Here is a 19,230-nt window from a genome sequence, read left to right as displayed (position 1 = left end):
ACTCAGCTCCAGACACAGCTTGTCCAAAAAGGCTTTTGCCCCTGAATTACTGCCCCAGGAAGAACAATTGGAGCACAGCAGTTTAAATCAAAGTAAGAGAAGAGCTTCTGCATGTAACACAGCTGAATCATGGTACTCACTGGCGTTAGACTTTGTAATCACCAAAACCAGGCATGGGTTCAAAAAGCAATGAGATAAATTCATGAAGCAAGGATAAATGGTGGCTATTGTACTCCATGCTCTGGATGTTTTGACCCGAAGAGTCCCACAGCGGCTGAATGCCAGAAACAGAGAGGATACACAAGGGAAGTTCACTCTGTATTTGCTTTGTTTCTTGTATTGGCTGTAAGCCACTGTAGGAGACAGGAGGCCAGATGGGGCCCAGGTCTCACCTAATTGTGGCCTTATAATATATTCTCCTGTAAAAGATCAGACTGGATTAGGATAAATTACATCCAAATCACACTGCATTACTCAGCACATTAAATTGTCCTTAATCACGTACTTTCATGGTCTAGAGTCCTGCTTAAATTTACCTCCTGTGCATATTTCTGTGCCTATTCTGTTGAAATCACTGCTGAATTTCAACTGTACATAACCAGGCTCTAATGAAAAGCCAATAAGGCTCTTTGATCAAGCTTTAATAGGACTCATCATGGGGACATACTCCACTGTGGCAAATGGTTTCCTCATCCTGTCTCTTTCAGAAATGTTTTGTGAGCCTTTAAAAGCAATTTAGTCCTGATTTATGTTAGCTAAGTGATTTCTGTTGCACATGTGAGTTACAAGAAAAGGGCTCTCATCTCTATTTACTACACTGTTCAGGAAATCAGTTATAAATGCTGTAGTGCCTTCAATGTCTCTGACTTCAATGCAGCGGAAACCAGCAATCTGAGTGAATACTTCATCATCCCCAATTCTCCCACATGTGCATCCAGGACTTAAAGAGGCAACCTATAGGATATTTTTTTTTTTTGTAAAGGGTACTGAGATTCCCTTGTCTAAGCTGTTTACCTAAGCTGTTTCCAGCAGATATTCAAGGAAACAAGCATGCAATTCTTTAATAGAGAGCATTTGGAGCATATTGATGAGTATCTTATAAAATTAGGTGTGTTTAATAGGAGTGAGCACCTAAAAGTTTTGATGGCTTGACCTGACCTGCCAGAGGCATCCAACAAGCCCTGGGCACAGGTTGGAGCAGGTCTGTTCCCACCAGGGGACAGATGCCAGCAGGAGCCATTGCAAAGTGCCTGTGGCCAGTGGTGTAAGTGCTGCAGCTGCAGCTGCTTTGCTTAGGGGTTGCTGAGCAAAGACATTCCCAATTCTTCTCACTCCTCATCTTGGGCAGAGAGACCTGAAAAAGCAGAAGTGACCCAAACAACAGTGGTTTGGGCTGCCTTCCTCCTGCTCTTGAGAGAAAGCCCTTGGGACATGCAATTCCCCTCACACACCAAATCCCACCTGTGAATACAGCTCCCCATGATGAACAGGGCTGGTGACATCAAGCCTTTGGAAGACCCATAGGACCAGGACCCTTTCACAGGAAGACAAAGCAGAAGAATTTCCTGTCTGTCCTTTGCTTTCTGACTGCCCAAGGCATGAGGATACCCACTCACAGCCTCCTCTGAGCACTCTCTTTTGCCCCACACCAGCCTCACAACCACCCCACTGTGTGTGCTGGGTTCCTCATCTCTCCCTGGGATTCCCCACAGCCCATCCCAGTGCCTGGTGCAAGTGCTGGCAGCAGCTCTCATGCTGGAGGCTCACACAGGGAAATCCCAGGCTGTCACTGGCATTTTTGACATTCTAAAGTCTCTAACTTGGCAAAGTAAGGATTTATGTACAGGCATTTCCAGACATGGCCCCAGCCCTGCTGGACCTCTGGGCTCCCAGTACAAAGGAGAGTGTGCCAGACGCTTGGTATTGGACAATTTTGCATTTTTTTTCTGGCTGTGTTTTTCTGGTGTGTAGTACTTCTGTACACTCAACTGGCTTTTTAGCAACATGATGCTTGCACTTCTCTGTCTTGCTGCTCCTGCTACATGTCCAAGGGCAGTTGGACCTGAAAGATTAGGACTGCAGTGAGCACAGACAGCAGATGGCTGTTGCATCTGTACTTACTTTGCACTGCTAAATACCCTATTGCCCTACCTAGTTTTACATCCTTTTTTAGTGGGAGATCTCTCCCCTGAATTTTTAAAATCATCTGTTGCACATATGGCCCTAAGAATGGTAAATATTTTTTCCAAGAGAGGCAAAAACTTATGATGCATGTGGGAAGACAAGATCAAGCCCACAGCATGAACTCCAGCTTCATCTGGTGACTGCAGTCTTTCCTTTCCTCTTTACATTTCCTTCAGTCAGAGCAGGGAGATTAAAGCAGGGCTCCTTCCCAAATGTGCCTCAGCAGCATGTCCTCAGTTCACTGTCTTGCAACATCAAATGCCTTTTCATCATACTAAGCACTGTAGTTCTCTATAAGACACCAATTTTATATTACTTGGAATTGTTTTCTGCCTGTTTTTACAAAGCAGCACATGGAAATATCTTTCAAGTCATGGGGTTCTTTAATTTTCTAGTCAAGAGACATAAATCATGGCATGTAAGATCTACTGCAAGTTCATGAACTCTAGGAAATTTCTCTAATCACTATCCTTTGAATGGAGCTTTTTTCAGGCACTGTAAAACTCCAAAACATTGCTAGTAAATTTTGCTGGATTGGCAACTACTAAAAGCAGACTTGTCTTCCCTGATTACCTACCAGGATCAGACAGTCTTAAAACATCCTCTGTGATTCTAACATTAAAACATAAAAGAAAAAAGAAGTCCCAAATTTGTCTTGCCCAATATAACTGTTGAGATTCATTAAATTATTCCAAATTATCATTGACAGGCACCAATTGTGAGAGAAAAATAGAGAGACACCTTCCCAAAGATAAAACCTTTCAAATACTAAGGTTACTTTCCAAGGTGAACAAACCCCTTTCAAATATCCACTTCTGATAGTAGGTCCAACTATTTTTGGAGGTTTTTTTTACTTTTTTTACCTTTTTTTTTTTTTTTTTTTTTTTTACAATTACATGATACTTGCAAAGAAGCATCACAAAGTTTCCAGAGTATTCCACCCTGGGAAGTATCAGGCCCACTGAGAAAGGATTTATTGAGCACTCCAGGAGTGAATGGAGATGCTCTTTTTTGTAACAGGGTATGGAATAATAAATAAAAAAAGCCATGTACTTCAAGATGGTGTAAGAGATTGTTTCAGTCTCAATGCTCAGTTCATTTTAGGAAGGAAACAAAGAAAACAGCTATTTCACCCTGGATATACTGCAGATATCCATACTATAAGATTCCTGGAATTAAAGATAAACAGATACACACTAAGTTTTATAGCCCTATACCCAAAACTTCCAGTGAATTTTGCTTGACTGGTATTTGATAGATTATAATACTGAACTTAAAATTAAATTTGCAGAAGCAGAACATTAGTTTTGCTATTACATGTATGGATCCATCCTAACACTTTCTTTGGAACCTTACCCAATTAAAAGGGCAAATTAAAAAAAAAAAATCATGTTACCCTCAAATATATGCTCTCATAATTGTCTCAAAACACCTCAAGTCATGTCACCTGACTTTCTATGGTGACCAGCATTAAATAATAAATACCTCTGGAAAACAGAAGAAAATATCTTTTTATATGCATTTACAACATATGCAGATTGCACACAACATGAAACAATGCAATGTCTGAAAAGATAAAAATTTTGCTGTCCGGTTCAGATACAAATTTGGATGTTTTTCAGATGTGATCATGAGGGAAAAAGCTTCTCCTTGTTCTTTTTATGTAATTCCTGTTCAATTCTCCATCCAGACATTAACTTTTAATTCACCTCATACATCTCCAATGAGTGTGTGTGGCATTTCCAATATCTTTTTCCATGTTCTATGTTCATAGAAGTGAAGAGGCATAATGAATGAATGTAATTACTTCCATCCATTCAGCTGGTTATAGGATCAGACCTTTAAATTCAGCTAAAGGAGAAATTATTTGCTCCTTCAAAATGAATGATGATTCAGGGAGTTTTTCTGGCCTGAAACATGAAGGATCTCTATTTTTCAGAGCTAAATGGCCATTGGCAGTTTATTTCTGCTTTAACTGTTCATGTTATCTGATATATAGATATCACATGTGGGCGAAGGGAAAATGCCACTCATTGTCAGTCATTCCATCCCCTCCTTCTCAGTTGTTGATCTCAGTTGCTCAGTAGTATCCCAAGCTTGGAATATCAGTGAGGTTCTGCAAATGCCATGCCCTGCAATCAGCTTTTGTGCACTATTTTCTCCCTTTGTTACCTGAAATGCCAGAAGCTGCACAATAATAAACCAAACCATCAGCAGGAAGACCTCCTTTTCCAACAGGGCAGGCCACGCTATGCCTGGCAGTAGCATCCACCACAGGATCACAGGAGCATCCCTGAGGTCCTGAGAGGTTTCTGTATTCTGAAGTTCACCCTGTGGTGTCCAGTTCCAAGTCTGAATTCAGTGCTATTTTGAATAATCTCTCATTACAGTAAAATACTGTGAGATTCAAAACTGGAGTCTAGGCACACCAGCCACGAGATGCAGCTGTGGGGCTTAGGAATCCGAGCATGAAATGGAGTGTCCTACTGCCAATAACCTACTCATTAACAACTTCTGCCCCAGTCATCCTCTGGGATGAAGCCAATTCCTGGAGCTCTCTGCTTTGCCTCTGCCCCCTCTGCAGCACCAGCTTCCCACCCATCCCTGCCTTGCCACTTCTGGCCTGGAGCTGTTGTCTGCTGGGCAGCTGACTGCCTCCCTCCCCTGCTGACAGCACACACCTCACTCTGATGCAAAATGGCTCTGATCACTGCATGAGCACCCTGAGCCCACAAAACCCAGCTCTGACCTACTCAGCAACAGCATGTGCAGCACCAAAAATTCAGCTTCAAGCCTTCAAGCTCTGCTGTGCATCCCTTCCATTAGCAGTGCCTGGGGAGCTCTGCAGAGACCTACCTCATGATTAGATAAAAGCTTTTCCTTCTAAATCATTGTACAGAAGAAAACAAGAGCTTGAAAGACAGAATTCCATGCAGATTAGAGGCCAGGCACATCTCCTCTGCTGGTTATTTATGTATTTTCATTTTACACTAAAAAATGTAAGGTTTTGTTGAAGGGAGTAAGTTGCTTAATTTATTTATTGTGGTAACACTACCAAGACCCTTTTCTCAGTAGGACACAGAAAAAGGAAAAGTTTTTCACAAGAATAAATATTTTTTTAAACAGTGTTAAGAAAATCTTACAGCTCTATGTGCACCAAAGCAAATCTGGGGTGGTGATGAGAAGGAAGAGATTTTTTGCCTACCTCTCTGCCTCCACTACCCCAGAGCCTGCAGGTCATATCATGCCCAACAGGTCCTTGAACTGCTCTAACAGCAGTGAAACAGTCCAAAATGCAAACATAACACCTGCCCCTCATCCCTCCTTCGCCTGCCTTGAGGGTGTCCCAGGGGTGAGCGAGGAGGCAGTGAGAGGAGCCGGCCTGCGGAGCACAGGGCAGAGGACACTCGCAGATGGGACACACCGCGCACACCACAACTGGGACTGCGCCTCGCCACCAGCTCCAAAGACAGTCCATCTCCCAAAGAGGATTGAAAAAGAACTGCAACAATGACAACAGAGCTCCAAAGGTGTCTCCAGGTGCAGTTTTAGTCAATACTTAAAGTCAGGAACATTTCAGAAGGAAAACTGCAGTTAAGGTGGGGAACAGATCCTACATGAAAGAACTCAAGAGCATCCAGCTGCTAATGCAAACATGGCCATGTTATCTTCACAGCTGAGCACCCAGGAACTCCAGTGGATCTCTCTCCTCTGAAGCAGGGACAAGAGCCACAGCATTTCACATGAGGAAAGTTGAGCAAAGAACTCGTGGCTGAAAGTCATCAAAAGTGGAGGCTGGGGTTTAACTTCTCCATCCCTCAAAGGCTCAGACTCACTTGTGCTGACCTTCATCCTATCCCACAGTGTGAGTTTAAAAATACATTGCTCCTCTTGAAAGTGTGTCACAGCTCTCAGAAGCAAGAAAATCAGGTTGTGGGTAGGAGTAACTCCACAGTATATCTGCACCATGTGTGTATATATATATAGATATATATATACACACACACACACTTTAGAGCAACAGTCTTTAAAATTCCACTTTGAAGAAAGCAGACTTTTAGCACTCCAGGAGTGGAACACACTATTATCAGAGTCTGGAAGCAGAACTGTTTTAAGAGGCAGGGGTCCTTTTCTATTAATTTTTTAGGAAACACACTTTTTTTTATAGCTCAGCTTTTCTAAAAAATAATTATTTTATGCTCAGTCACAGCTCTTCACTGGCAATGCCATGCCAAATTTGGAAGATATGAACACTGAATTATTTGGCAGAGGGATATACTCAAAGGAAAAGGAACTGCTTACAATTTATTACACGCTTTGATAGCAGTAATTTAAAAATGCTGGTGTTTCATTCCAGCAAATGGTACAATAACAAGCACAAGACTAATGATCTGATGCCTTATCAGAGATGTTCACAGGTCAGATAAAACCAGCACACTACACCTGCAGGACCCAGCATTTCAAAGACAGCCCTGTTTGAGTTTCTCCTGGGCTTTCATCCCCACAAGCCATACATGGACATTATCATCCCAAAAGCTGCCCTCACACTGAAGGTTTTTCTGCTGACACTTTCAAATCTCTGAAATACACCTGGGCTGTGCCACCTCCCAGCCACAGCCACCTCAACCACCTGAGATTTCCTCCATATGAGGGAGCAGTGAGAGAGAAGAAAATGTTCAGCTCCCATCAGGCTTTGCCAAACAGCTGGCAAAGAATAACCTTAGAAAAACTGATACTTAAGCAGCTGTGGAAGGGATTTGTCAATTTTAGAGGGGCGGGATGAGATCACCCATTGCCTGCTGTTGTCCTTTGGCTGAAAACAGCCAAGAGACAGCTGGACAGCCCCTGATCCTGCACTTAAACACAGTCACAGAAAAATTTGCATCTCATCATCATCTTGCATTTTTCTTTTCTTCTCTTCTCACAGGCCTTCCCTTGGCTTGCTCCAGGGTTTCCAAGCCTGTATCACATCCCTTCACACCTTCTGGGGTCTGTTCACATTTAATGTTGAGCAGTAACAAATACTTTTCTTATATTCCTTCATTCAATTAAAAAAAAAAAAATTCAGAGTTCCCCTTTACTTAACATTTTTTGCCACATATTCTGGAGAAATAAGCCAGATTGTGCTCTGAGGATGCAATTGCAGGGGCTCAGAGGTGTGTGTGGTACCAATCTCTGCTGAATCACTGCAGTGCAGACTTGGGCTGGTGATGCAGCTCCATGGATCAGGACATGCAGGCAGGATTTCAGCAGCACCTGAACTTTTCAATCATTTCCTTTGCTAAGGAAAAGGATTCATTTCTCAGAGAATCCTGTGGCATTCAGACTCCCTCATGCTGCCAGCCTGTGCTACCCTTGAAGAGGCTGCACAAGGACCATGCAGGCAGCCCTGTTTGATGTGAAGGGAATTGCTGCTGTTACTTAAAATAACCTGACACAGAAATGAGGCTCTGCTGGTACTCTCTCATCTGTCTGTGGTTGGGCATGGTTGAAATTCCTCCTCCTGGGGTACTACAGAGCAGCAGCAGCACTTGTTCCAGCACCTGGGGTGAATTGTGACCATATCTTGGGCAAAAATTGAGTTTCACCCTTTACATCTGAAACTTCTCTCACCAGAAGATAGAAAGACATGTACTGGGTGCATTCACATTTAAATATTACACTGAGATATGCTGGGTACCAGCACTCATGGTCCTTCCAAAGCTCACATGATTGCAAGAACAACTTTTGATATTTATAGAATCACAGAATCATTTAGGTTAGAAAAGACCCTTAAGATCATCAAGTCCAACTGTTAGCCAAGTACTGCCATCAGTAAACTATGACCATAAACACCATATCTACATGTCTTTTAAACAGCTCCATTATCCTTCCCTGGATTCAACTCAGCACCTCAATGTCTTTCTTGCAGTAAAATGCCCAAAACTGGACATAACACTTGAGGTGCAGTTTCACCAGAGCCCAGCACAGCGTGGCCCTGCTGGCCCTGCTGGCCTGGCCCTGCTGGCCACTCTATTGCTGATACAAGCTTTATAAAGCATTTTACAGATCAGCTTGCCAATCCAGATGGATTTTCTGATCTGCTCTAGCTATGGAGTGATTTAACAGAGTTTGCCTTACAGCGTGTTACTGGGAGAAGACTACAGACCAATGAGATTAAATGGCAGTATTAGGAGAAGTTAAGCAACAAAGTTTACTGGGAAACTTATTTCAGCATGTGCTACATCCTTCCCTCCTGGGGCCCATGTCTGACTCTCCCCCTGGACTCATTGTGCACTCATGTTAAGTCTGTCAAGAGATAAATGCCCAGAGACACAGTGATGCTCATCTTCCCTTCCTTCTGCATGATGCTGAAGAGCAGCTGATGCCTTGACAAACCCAGGCTGCTTAGGGATGACTTCACACCCAAACTTCACCAAAGGCAGCTTTCCCCTCCTCAGTATCACACAGAACATTTGCATTCAGATTTTTCGCTTCATTTCATTTTGATCCATCTGTTCCTCCTGGCTCATTTCCTCTTGCCTGGTCAATACTTCAGAACAACTGGAATCATTTGTAAAATGAAGGACGGCGAGTCAGGCCCTATGAGCAAGGCACACGAGGAGAGGCAGGCAGAAAACAGAGCTGAGGCACCAGGAGGAAGGACCCTGAGGTCCCCAAGGAGCAGGGGCAGAGCACAGCCCATGACATTCTGCTGCCTGATGAGACAGGGGCATGATCAGTATTTCTGCCCAAGCACTACAGCTGTGTCTGCCACCACGTTTTCAGCTGTTTGACAACTGGTGACAAAGATGCATCCACCCTCCTGGCACTAGATTAAATTCTCCCTGCTGTGATACACAGGCTTTTTAACTATGTGTGGCCAACTCCTGCTATGACCAGCTTGCTTTGAATGATATATGGTAAATGTGCTTTATCCCTGTCCACAGCCATAGCCCTGAGTCCCTGTCATGTGTCAAGGGCACTGGCCTTTGCTCTCTGCCCACTGAGTCCCAACAGGACTCATCTGGTGCCCATTTATGCTCAAATTCAGGCTCCTTTCTTTGCCACACTCCTCCACAGCTCCTTGTCTCTGGTTAATGTGTTGTTATCACTTTGGATCAGCAGACCCAGAGCAGGGTGAGAGTAGGTGCTGACTCCAGTGAGCCCTCCTAGCCTGCCTATCCTTGCTTTTCAGACCAGATATCATTTTCCAGGCATGTTATGGCTCACAACAAAGTCCTGGCAGCACCCAGCTGTCACGGGACAAAGGCTCAGACACATCATCATCTCCTGCATCCTTTTCCCACTCCAACTGGAGTCAGCCACAATGTGGAGAGGCCCAAGCCAGCCCCATGGGGACACCAAGCTTGGGTTGAAGCCTAGACGCCAAGGCTCTGCTTTATCTCTGCCTCAGAACAGAGCACAGCAAAAAACAACTCTTGGGACACTGCAGTGACCCATTAAAATTAATGGGGTTAAATCATCCTGGTGTAAGTCACCAACTTCAAAAGATTTACACAAGGGATGAATCTGGAGCCATTATTTTTCTTCTTTGTGCCTTTCAGAAAGATGATCTGTTTTCCAGACTGCTGTGCTCAGCCAGTCTTTCTAACTAAATTAACTACCCTCTTGTCGGTCTCTTATTCCATGCTCTTGTCTACTGTCCAAGTAATTCCAACAACTGCTCACCTGCTCTGTTTTTCCCCATGCAAAACGGCCCTCACATACTTCCAACTGGCCTAATTAATTTCCCTTTTCAGGGAAAAATGAAAAAAGACTTAGAAAAAGCAACCACCCCAAACAAAGCTTAATTAGAGAAACCAGGAGAGCTGCATACAGGCACATTTCTTCTCTACCCTTGGTTGGAATAGCAGGTAAAGGAGCAGGTAGAAGTGTAACTCCTCTACCTCCCTTAAAAGTACAATGCACAAAACCTGCCTGATGTATGTCACATATATTCTGCTGTAATAGGAAGCACTTACTTTAGCTAAGGAGGTGCAGGGGACCAACAAGACAGGCAGAGAAGCCTCACGTGTAAAAGATACAAGCTCCCAGCTACTCTGTCATCTGGAAGCCAGCCTTTATCCTGAGGAGGCTCGTTCACTGCCAGTGCAGATGGCCTTCAACTCTTTCAGCAAAGAGCTCAGTAACCTTAAAAAGCATAAATCAAATCTGTGTAAAATTGGCAGATGATTTGATAGGAAGAAATTGCCTTTTGGGGACTGCTTTATGTCTGCCAAATTCACCCAGACGCAGAACCACATATGGATTTCTAACCTATGCAGGTTTCAGTGGTGATTACAGTAGTGATTGTGGTATGAACCATGCTAGACATATTATTTTGGGAGAGCTGATGCATTAGAAGTAGACAATGAAAAGTTCAGAGTGTATTTGGTCCGTGACTTAACCCACCTCCATAATTCCCAGGTATTCAGCTCTGCGGATTTTGGCACAGGAAAAGTGCACTTGAAACTCAGCTCCTGAACTTGTTTCAAACTTTGCTGAAAGTCCGGAGGTGTTTGGATCTGGAATATTGACTAGTAGCTCCCAAAAGAGGCTGCTAATTTCTCAGGGTGAGGCAGCAGAGGATGGAAGGAACCAGTGTTATTTCACTTTGCTCTAAAGGCACTGCAGCCATCTGTGCAGCCGCTAAACCACGGGGCCTTGAAGGAACTACAGAAGAGTCTGCCTGTAAAGCCAGGCACTGAGGAGCAGCGACTGCCGGGCTGACACAGCCTGCTGGTACTCCTCAAACCCCTGGAAGAAATGCTGCCTGACAGCTGCTTTCTATCCCCCGTGCTTTGGCCCCACCGTGTCCCCGCCAGCGCCTTTTACAGCCTTGCTCAGACATGTACCAACTATGGATCAAGATGACTAACGGACTAAAAACAAAAATACGGGGCGATCAGGAGCTGCACAAAGCTGCTTGTAAATCAGCTGAAAGTGGCGTGTTTCCATAATAAACAATCCGTTATCGCGGCGCCGCTCCCACCGCGCAGCGGGCGCGGGGAAGGAGCCGCGCTCCATCTGCCGGCCGCGCCCCGCATCCGCCGGGATGCTGCTCCCTGCGCCGGGGCCAGGCTCCATCGATTCCTTCTGGCACACCTCTGCAGGCACCGCCCGGCAAGCGAGACCAGCTCTGTCAGGATTTACACTGATAAAGAATAAAAGCGACAGCGCCGGTGTGAGAGGTGCTGGGCTGTGGCTGCACAGGGCTGCGGAGAAACTCTTCCCAGCTGGGACTGAGAAATCGCTGCTGTCACCTCTGTGAGACCCAATCCATCACCATGCACAAAGCATGCAACAAGGCACGTTGGGTTCAGTGGGTGGGAAGCGGTCTGGGAACCAAGAGGTTTGTATTGCTGTTACAGGCAACAACACCTTTGTTTCCCTTGCCCTGACAACCTTTTTCCAATATCCCTGGACAAGCAGGGCTCCATAACAGCAAAAGCCATCTGCCTTCTAAAAGGTCTTCAGGTGAAATGTATGATGATGACATGGCAAAACTGTTGATACCTGGAAATACAAATGTGTACAGACACATGCAGCTGGCAAGGATCTGGGACGGCGCATGCGTGTACATATGCTCATGTATTTCATGTTTGTAAAATATGTATTTCCAAAGGACAGGCTCAGTGACACTACCCAGTAGGACTTCAGGAAGTCCAAATGAGAGAGCAGAATCACTGTGTTACCCATCAGCCACAAGTGACCTCTGCTAGGGGTTGCCTTGAGAGCTAAAATAGAGCCTAAGCCATGAACAGGGAGACCACACAGCTCCCTTAAAGCAAATCTGCACCAAAGAGAGGATGTGGATTCAGGACTTCTCCACCCTTTCTTCCCATTCATCCCATGAGTCCTGTCACACACAGCCCTATCCAACAAGGCTCCCATGGACAGGACTCACCTGCCCATCCAACAGCAACAGCAGGCACAAGGCACCTCAAACCTGCATCAAACAGCCTCTTCCTGCTAATGACATTGTGCCAGCTAATGGGCTTTAAAAGCCTAATTCCTTACTTATTTTTCGTACGTCACTTTTAATATAATGGGGACAAAACAGCTCACATCATTGTTTTTGAGGTATCAGGCAGTTTCATTTCCTGCTAATCTCCAAGCAGTCATAGCCCTTTTGATGTCTCATCCATATTTTAAAAGGATGTGGCAATCCTGACAGTTTAGAAATGTGCATGCAATTATGAATGCTAATACAATTAACAGTGAAAGACTCATACTTGGATCACAAACCCAGCTCTCTTTCAACTCAAGCTCTCCTTGGAGGCTTCCAAGTAAATGGGTCAGATAGCAGTACAAAACTCCAGATAAAGAAAACTAATGCTTAAGTGATAGAAAAGACCAACAAAATTCTTCAAAAAGCCCTGACTAGGCACTGTCAGAGAGATTAAAGACAGGAGCAGCTCCCTAGCTATTAGATGTCAGGGTCAAATTTCATGTAGGGTAACTCATGGTGGAGTTACCCTGGGGATGGGAAGGATTTGCATCAGCAATGAACTCAACTGCAAGTGAGTCTCAGCCCTGTGCTGAGTGCAGCTTCAGGATTAGTGCCTGCACCCCCTGCACAGCACACACACACACAGAGCAAGGGATGAAAAATGCATGATCAAGTTTATGGCAAAGCTCCTGCCAAGGATCAAAGCTGCTGCCCCCAGCAACACTCAGTGGCCCCAGCCAGCTTCACATGCTGCCTTCTTGAATTTTCTAACATGGGAAAGCACATCAAAAGCCTTGAAAGGGGAAAAGCACATCTCCAAGGAACACCACCTTCAGCAGACAGGCAGTATTGAGAACAAGGGGGGGTTTGTCAGCACTCTACAAACACCATGGGCACAAAACCAGTCAGTTTCCCAGAAAAGAAAAAAACCCTCACTTGTCCAAATCCAGCAACAATTACCCCAGGGACATCCCATTTGAAGCTGGCACTGCTACAGCCAGGAATGCTCTGTGGTGAGGACACACCAGTTGGTACAAATTTCATCAGTTCAAGTCAGTGGACTGAGACTGGTGCCTCTTCTCAGAAGCTTTGAGGAAATTTCTCTTCCCAGAGCTGGGGGACCACAGGCAGCTAGCTCAAATCAGAGCCTTGTCAGCCCATAGCTCTGCAGGCTGGGTCAGCATCTTTCCTGCTGGGGGGTGTTCCCAGCTTTTCCCTCCCTTCCTAGGACACTGACTCGCCTGTGCAGAGTAAGGAGGCACCTTGCTCAGGTGCAGCCTCTCCTCTAAGGAGACATCCTCTGGCCAAGGTAAGCTGCTGCCCCAAGAGCTCAGCTGGGAACTGCTCTGGGTGCTGCTGGATGGTGGGAGGACATAGGAAGGGCAGAGACCCCAGCTGTCCCAACAGCAGCTGGACATGGCTGCAAAACCAAGAGTGCTGCTGCTCAGTTCATAATTTTTCAGTTCATAGTTTTTCAGCTCATAATTACAAATATATTTTCCTCTTAAGACCATTTTATAAACAGTTCTTAACTCTGTGGCTTACAAATTGCCCTACTCTGGGTCAGATTATTGCTTGCAATTGGACAACATCAGAAGTTGCTTGATTAAATCAGGTTAGTGAGGTCCCAGGACCCTTTCCCCCTCCTCCAGTCATAGTCATTCTTTCCTTTACTCTATTGTTTAAATCTCTATTCTGCACAGCTCCCGCCCTTGCACAGACTCTTCCATTTCACCCGCAAATGAAGAGTAATTTTCCTTCAGAGCAGCATTTGGAGAGCTTTGATTGGAAATTTGCCCTTGTTCCATCATTTTTCAAAAGTTTTGTGTTCCAACCTGCTCCCTGCTTCAGGTTAAATGGAGCAACATGGATAATGGTCTAACTGCAAGGCAGGAGCAGGGCCTGGCAGGGAACAGCTCAGCCTGGCTGACAAATTCCTGCAAGGACTTTATGTGTCTGCAGGTACCAGTGTGCTGGAGAGGGAGGGAGGGAGGGAGGGAGGGAGGGAGGGAGGGAGGGAGGGATGGATGGATGGATGGATGGATGGATGGATGGATGGATGGATGGATGGATGGATGGATGGATGGATGGATGGATGGACAGACGTACGGATGGATAGGAAATACAGGACAAGCAGAGGCAGTCCCTGCCATCTAGGGAGGAGCTGTGTCTGGGAAGCTGTGGGGGGAAAGGCCTGCCCTGAGCTTTGCTAAGGAGCATCAGTGTGATGAGGCAGCAGTCCAAGGGAGCTGCAGCAGATGTGGGGTGGGGTTTGATCCTTCCTGGGTCAAGCAAGGAGGCCAAAACCTAGATTAATGTCCAGTGTGTCAGGCTGCACATGCAATGCCCTGGCAATACTATTTGGAAACAAACACCCAGATTAGGTGCTGACAACTCCCCTAACAGGATCACGCAGGAAATCTGGCCAGAAGAGCTGTCACTGACTTTCACAGCCAAAACCATGAGCAAGCCAGTGACACCTTCCATGCTGAAGCCATGCCGAGCGTCCTGGCACAGCCAAAGCTGGGGATGAGAAAGGTTTTCCTTTCCAAGTTGGCTCTTTAGCTTAGTGGAGAAGGAGCAAGGAGAGCCTGGTGATCTGCACAGCTTCCCAGGCCTGCAGAGATGATTCAGTCTAGTACCAAGTATTAAGGAGACAATTAGATAATCTTCAATCTCTTCCATATGCTTACAAATGTCTGATCCAGGTGTGGTTCTGGAGGTCTGCTTCTTTCCCATTCCCTCATCAAGTCTTAGATGTAATGGTATTAAATACCAAAAAATTATTATCATACCACTGATGGAAAGAGATAGGGCTGTAACACCTAATAAGAAGCCAGGTGGAAAAGCTATTTAATATCTGTTCATAGCAATATGTCACAGCTTTCCCACTGCTGTCTAGAGGAATTTCTGCTCTCTGGGGCACGAGAGCCAAGAGAGAGTCAGCTTCACCAGGTGAGCATGGCAAGGGGTGAGGCAGAGCATATCCCTGGAGAGAGCAGAAAACACACACCACCACGTCCAAAATCCAAGCAAACCAAATGCATTTTTGTCCAGCTCAGATAGTGTTTTTTGCTGCACAATAAATGCATGTAAAGCACCATCTCCCCACGATGTGGCAGTAGCTGCCTGCAGAGCCTGTGACTCGGAGCCTTCCCAATTCCGACCCTTGCCATCAAGTGGAGCTGTTTATACTGCATGCTACAAGCTGTGCAACAAATATGGCTTTGCAAGAGGGTGGGAGTGTTCTGCAAAAAACACCAAGTGCAAACCTTAAAAATTTTAAGTTATCATCAGACACAAGAATAGTGAAACATGGCTGTGGTAGAAGGACTGTACTCATCACATCCATACACACGCACATGAGAGCAAAATATTATTTCCTGCATCAAACAGCTCTTGACACATAAAGGACTTTTGGCTAAGTTTTGTGTGAAAACCTGCCAGAAATCTCTGCCCTCTGGGGCAATGTTGAACATAGAGCATTTTGTGGACAGGGGATAGATGTGCCTGTTAATGTCCCTGGCTGCTCTCCAGCTGAGGAAGTTCCTCTCCTGCCTTTCTGGGAAGCAAAGGACACCAGGCAAGTTTGCTGTACCAGCTATTGCTGGTGAGAGATGTCAAACTGAAGTGGCCTCTCCCAGGTGAAGCTCTTTGTAAAACAGAGGCCAGCAATGGGAGGGAGACATTGGACACCAACCCAATTGCACAGCAGCCTCACTGTAGTTTGCAAATGAAGGACAGGACACACAGGAAGAGCTTGTGCAAGGCTGGGATAGGAAGCTGTTCCCTCCCTACTGGTGAGTCCTTCTGCTGACATAAAGGGTCCAATTCATCCCCTGACACCTGGTCTCCATGAACACAGTTTTTACTGACTTGATCTTCATGCTGCTCTGCTCACAAGTCCTCCCTGCAGTGGCAGTCACAGGATCAGTCCTCTCCCCACCCTAAGGTCCTGCAGAACATGTTAGCCCACCCACACCTCAGGCTGCTGAGCTGGGCCCATGTGTGGCCCCCACTGCTGGATCTGCTGGGAGACCAAGGAGTGATGTCACCACTGACAAGAACAACTGCTGGATTGAGGGGACAATAAAAAAAGGCAACAGAAGAGACAAGGTGTTCATCAAGGGTGGGGAGAGCACAAGAGCAGCAGATGAGTCCCATCAGGTATCACAGCACTTACCTTCAAGCAGTGTTAGAGTGTTAGTTCAATAAATGTTACAGACCTTGGATTCATGAGCCATTTTCAGCCAGCAAGGTTCAGAGGATCTATGGACAATCCATTGCTCCCTAGGCCTGGGGAGCAGTGGCAGGCAGCAACACCACTGCCCTGCCCAGGTGTTGCCAGTCTCACACTGAGGTTGCTCCTCCATGCTTTACCTGTGGCACCCTGCCCTGCTTTTAGAATCCATACCTAGATCAGTGACACAGGACAGTGCAGTGAAAGGACTGCTCTGCCTTCAGCAGAAACTTCCAGGCCAGCACAATTCTCTTTCCAGCTCCCACGTAACCTGCTCCTCAGACAGAAGGGCCGAAGGGACACGCACTGGGCTTACTCTCCCACCTCCTTCCACCTCACAGTGCACACATGAATGAGGACTCAACTGGATTGAGACAAAATCTGAGAAGGGTTGGCCCTCTATATTGGCCTCTGGTTTGTGGAGGAGAGCAGGTCCTGCCCAAAAAGCTGCCACGAGCCAAAACCTGGCCCAGTGTGCAGTGGCTGGAGCCCAGGGAGGACACAAAGCTGCTCTCTGTGGCTCACACAGCCTGGCACTTTACTGGTGGGCACAGGTCAGCCTTCCCCACACAGTACCTGCAGCAGTGGGAGCTGCTCCATGCAGCCGTGCTCCCAGGCAGCCTGGGGCTCCCTCTCATGTGGCTTAGATGGCATTTCCCTCAGCACTGCCAGCCATGAGCCCTGCTCTCCCTGGGACACAGGAGTGCCTGCAGGCAGGGCAGGGCTGGCAGGGCTGTGTGCTGGGGTTAGGGCGGCTCCTGGGCTGGGGGTGAGCTGCAGGGTGAGCAGGGTGGGGGGCTCAGGACACCGGGATGGGCTCCTCCCCAGCTGCCCCCAGCAGGGCTGTTCTCCTGTGATAAGAACCATCCCTCAGCTCAGCTCTGCTGCAGGAAGTTTGTTCCTGTCACCCCATTTCCCACCTCCCTCCCCTCTCTCTGCAGGTTGAAGAGGTCGCAGCCTGGAATGTGCAGAGGAAGAAGGGGCACAGGAGCAGGCTGTCTCTGCCACCCTCTCCCTGGCTGGCCCCCAGTGCCTGTGGCAGGACCCTGCAGCAATGTGCTTACAGAGAGAGAGGAAAGCCTAAGAGCAGCTCTGGGGGTTTGGTTGCCTTCTGAGCACAGGCTTGCAGCAGGCTGTGGACAAACAAGCCATCCCCTTTATAAATCCTTTATTTATTCCATTCCATTTCCCCACCCTTCTGCCAGAGAGTTTGTCCCTGGCACTGGGCAGTACAAAAGCTGATTCAACATCCAGCAACAGAGGGGAAGAGGTGGGAGCCCCAGAGCTGTCCGTGCTTGACACAGGACTCTGCTGGCAAAAATAACTCCTCTCCACTTTGAGAGCCCCTCTGCAAGCACATCTCCCCACAAAGTGGATCCTCTGCATCCCCTGATGCTCGCCCCTCTCCATGCTGAAGAGCAACAAATTAACATTTCCATTCTTTCTCATATGGGTCACTGGGTTGAATGAGAGGAGGCAGAATGTTTCTCAGCTCCCAGGTCAGCACTTTGCAATGCCTCTGTTTCTGTGAGTGCTACACAGGCAGGTTCAAACCCTTCCTCCAGGTCAAAGCAGCAGAACCCACCAGGTGCAGCAGCAGAAGCAGGATGTACAGTGGTGCAAAGCTGAGCAATGAATTGCCCAACCTCAAACCTCCAAAAAATGCCTAGGGACTGATGTATCCCCAGGGTAACTCAGTGATATCAACAGCATCATCACCGTGGTGTCTGCCCAGCAATGTTACACAACCCCTACGAGGCTGCTCACTGTGCCAAACACCATGTCTGCCCCTGCAGCAAGAACCAAGAGTTTGTTGCAGGATCTTCCCCAGGTGCTGGACTTTGCTGGCAACCTGTGGGGAGGTGGTTCCCTGCCTCTCTCTCCCTCACTGCAGTTTAAGAAAAGTCCTTGCAGCAGAGCACAGGGAGATCTCCAGGAGCACAGAGGAGCTGTAGGCATGGAGGGAATGGATCCTCTTTGCCATCTGTCTGAAGGAGCAATGCAGCCTTGACTCTTAGGCAGAGTCTGCAGGTGATTCCTCACTTACAGCAACCCAGGTGACTTTTGCCCTGCTATGCATCCACTGATTCCCTAAAGTCTTGTCCTGAGCCCCACTGGCAATCAGAGCAGACCTTGTCACAGGCAGCAGCACAGAGGAAATACATAGGAAGTCCAGTCCTTTCTATTAGTGTTTCAGAAAGGAGAGAATTGCTGCAAGAATCTTGTACTGAATCCAAGAAATTGCAACTCTCTGCTTCTTATTTCTACCTCTGCAACCTTAGATCAAGTGGCATTTAGAAACCAACAGAACAGGGCTGAAGGTCCTTACAACCTGCAAAGCTCAACCAAGAAAGTGATCTCCAAATGCTGGCAATGGCTGCCCCAGCTCTAATGATCCCCTTGGAGGCTCTTCTGCCTCTCAGCTAAGCACAGTAATACTGCCTTACATTTATTCAGACCATATGTAATACACACAAGAGCCCATAAAAGCTTAAACAGCACAATAAACATTTGGAAAAGCACAGTGACCAGATTTATGGGTTTGGATACCTGCCAGCATGACCCACCAGAATCAGATCCTTAAGTTTTTGTGTAAGTCCAAGACATACACACAACACAAACACAAATGTGCTGTTATCCTTGGAAAAAAGATAAACAGCCCCCAAAGCCCATCCCCAGCACTGGAACATGACGGCCTTTCACTGCATCTGATTGGACTTTGTTTAAATCAAAGCCATAAAGAAGGCCTTGGCGAGGAGAAATAAATGTAGCACAACAGAACTTCACCCCAGAGCACACTGTAAAACTGACAAAGAGGGAAAGACAAAAAGATTTAGACACTTAATTTCCACCGAAGGGGAGATGAGTCCTG

At 46.6% G+C, this 19,230-nt stretch overlaps 1 protein-coding gene across 5 annotated transcripts in view; it reads right to left on the bottom strand.

Annotated features, from left to right (window-relative positions):
- Positions 1–19,230, bottom strand: part of SH3PXD2A (SH3 and PX domains 2A) — a 245,734-nt gene that overhangs the window by 101,056 nt on the left and 125,448 nt on the right. The gene's annotated exons all lie outside the window — the stretch shown is intronic.

Source organism: Agelaius phoeniceus, chromosome 9 (genome assembly GCF_051311805.1).
Source record: "Agelaius phoeniceus isolate bAgePho1 chromosome 9, bAgePho1.hap1, whole genome shotgun sequence".
Lineage (NCBI taxonomy): Eukaryota > Metazoa > Chordata > Aves > Passeriformes > Icteridae > Agelaius > Agelaius phoeniceus.
The sequence above is the reverse complement of the archived record's forward strand: the minus strand, read 5'-3'. Positions and strand labels throughout refer to the sequence as shown.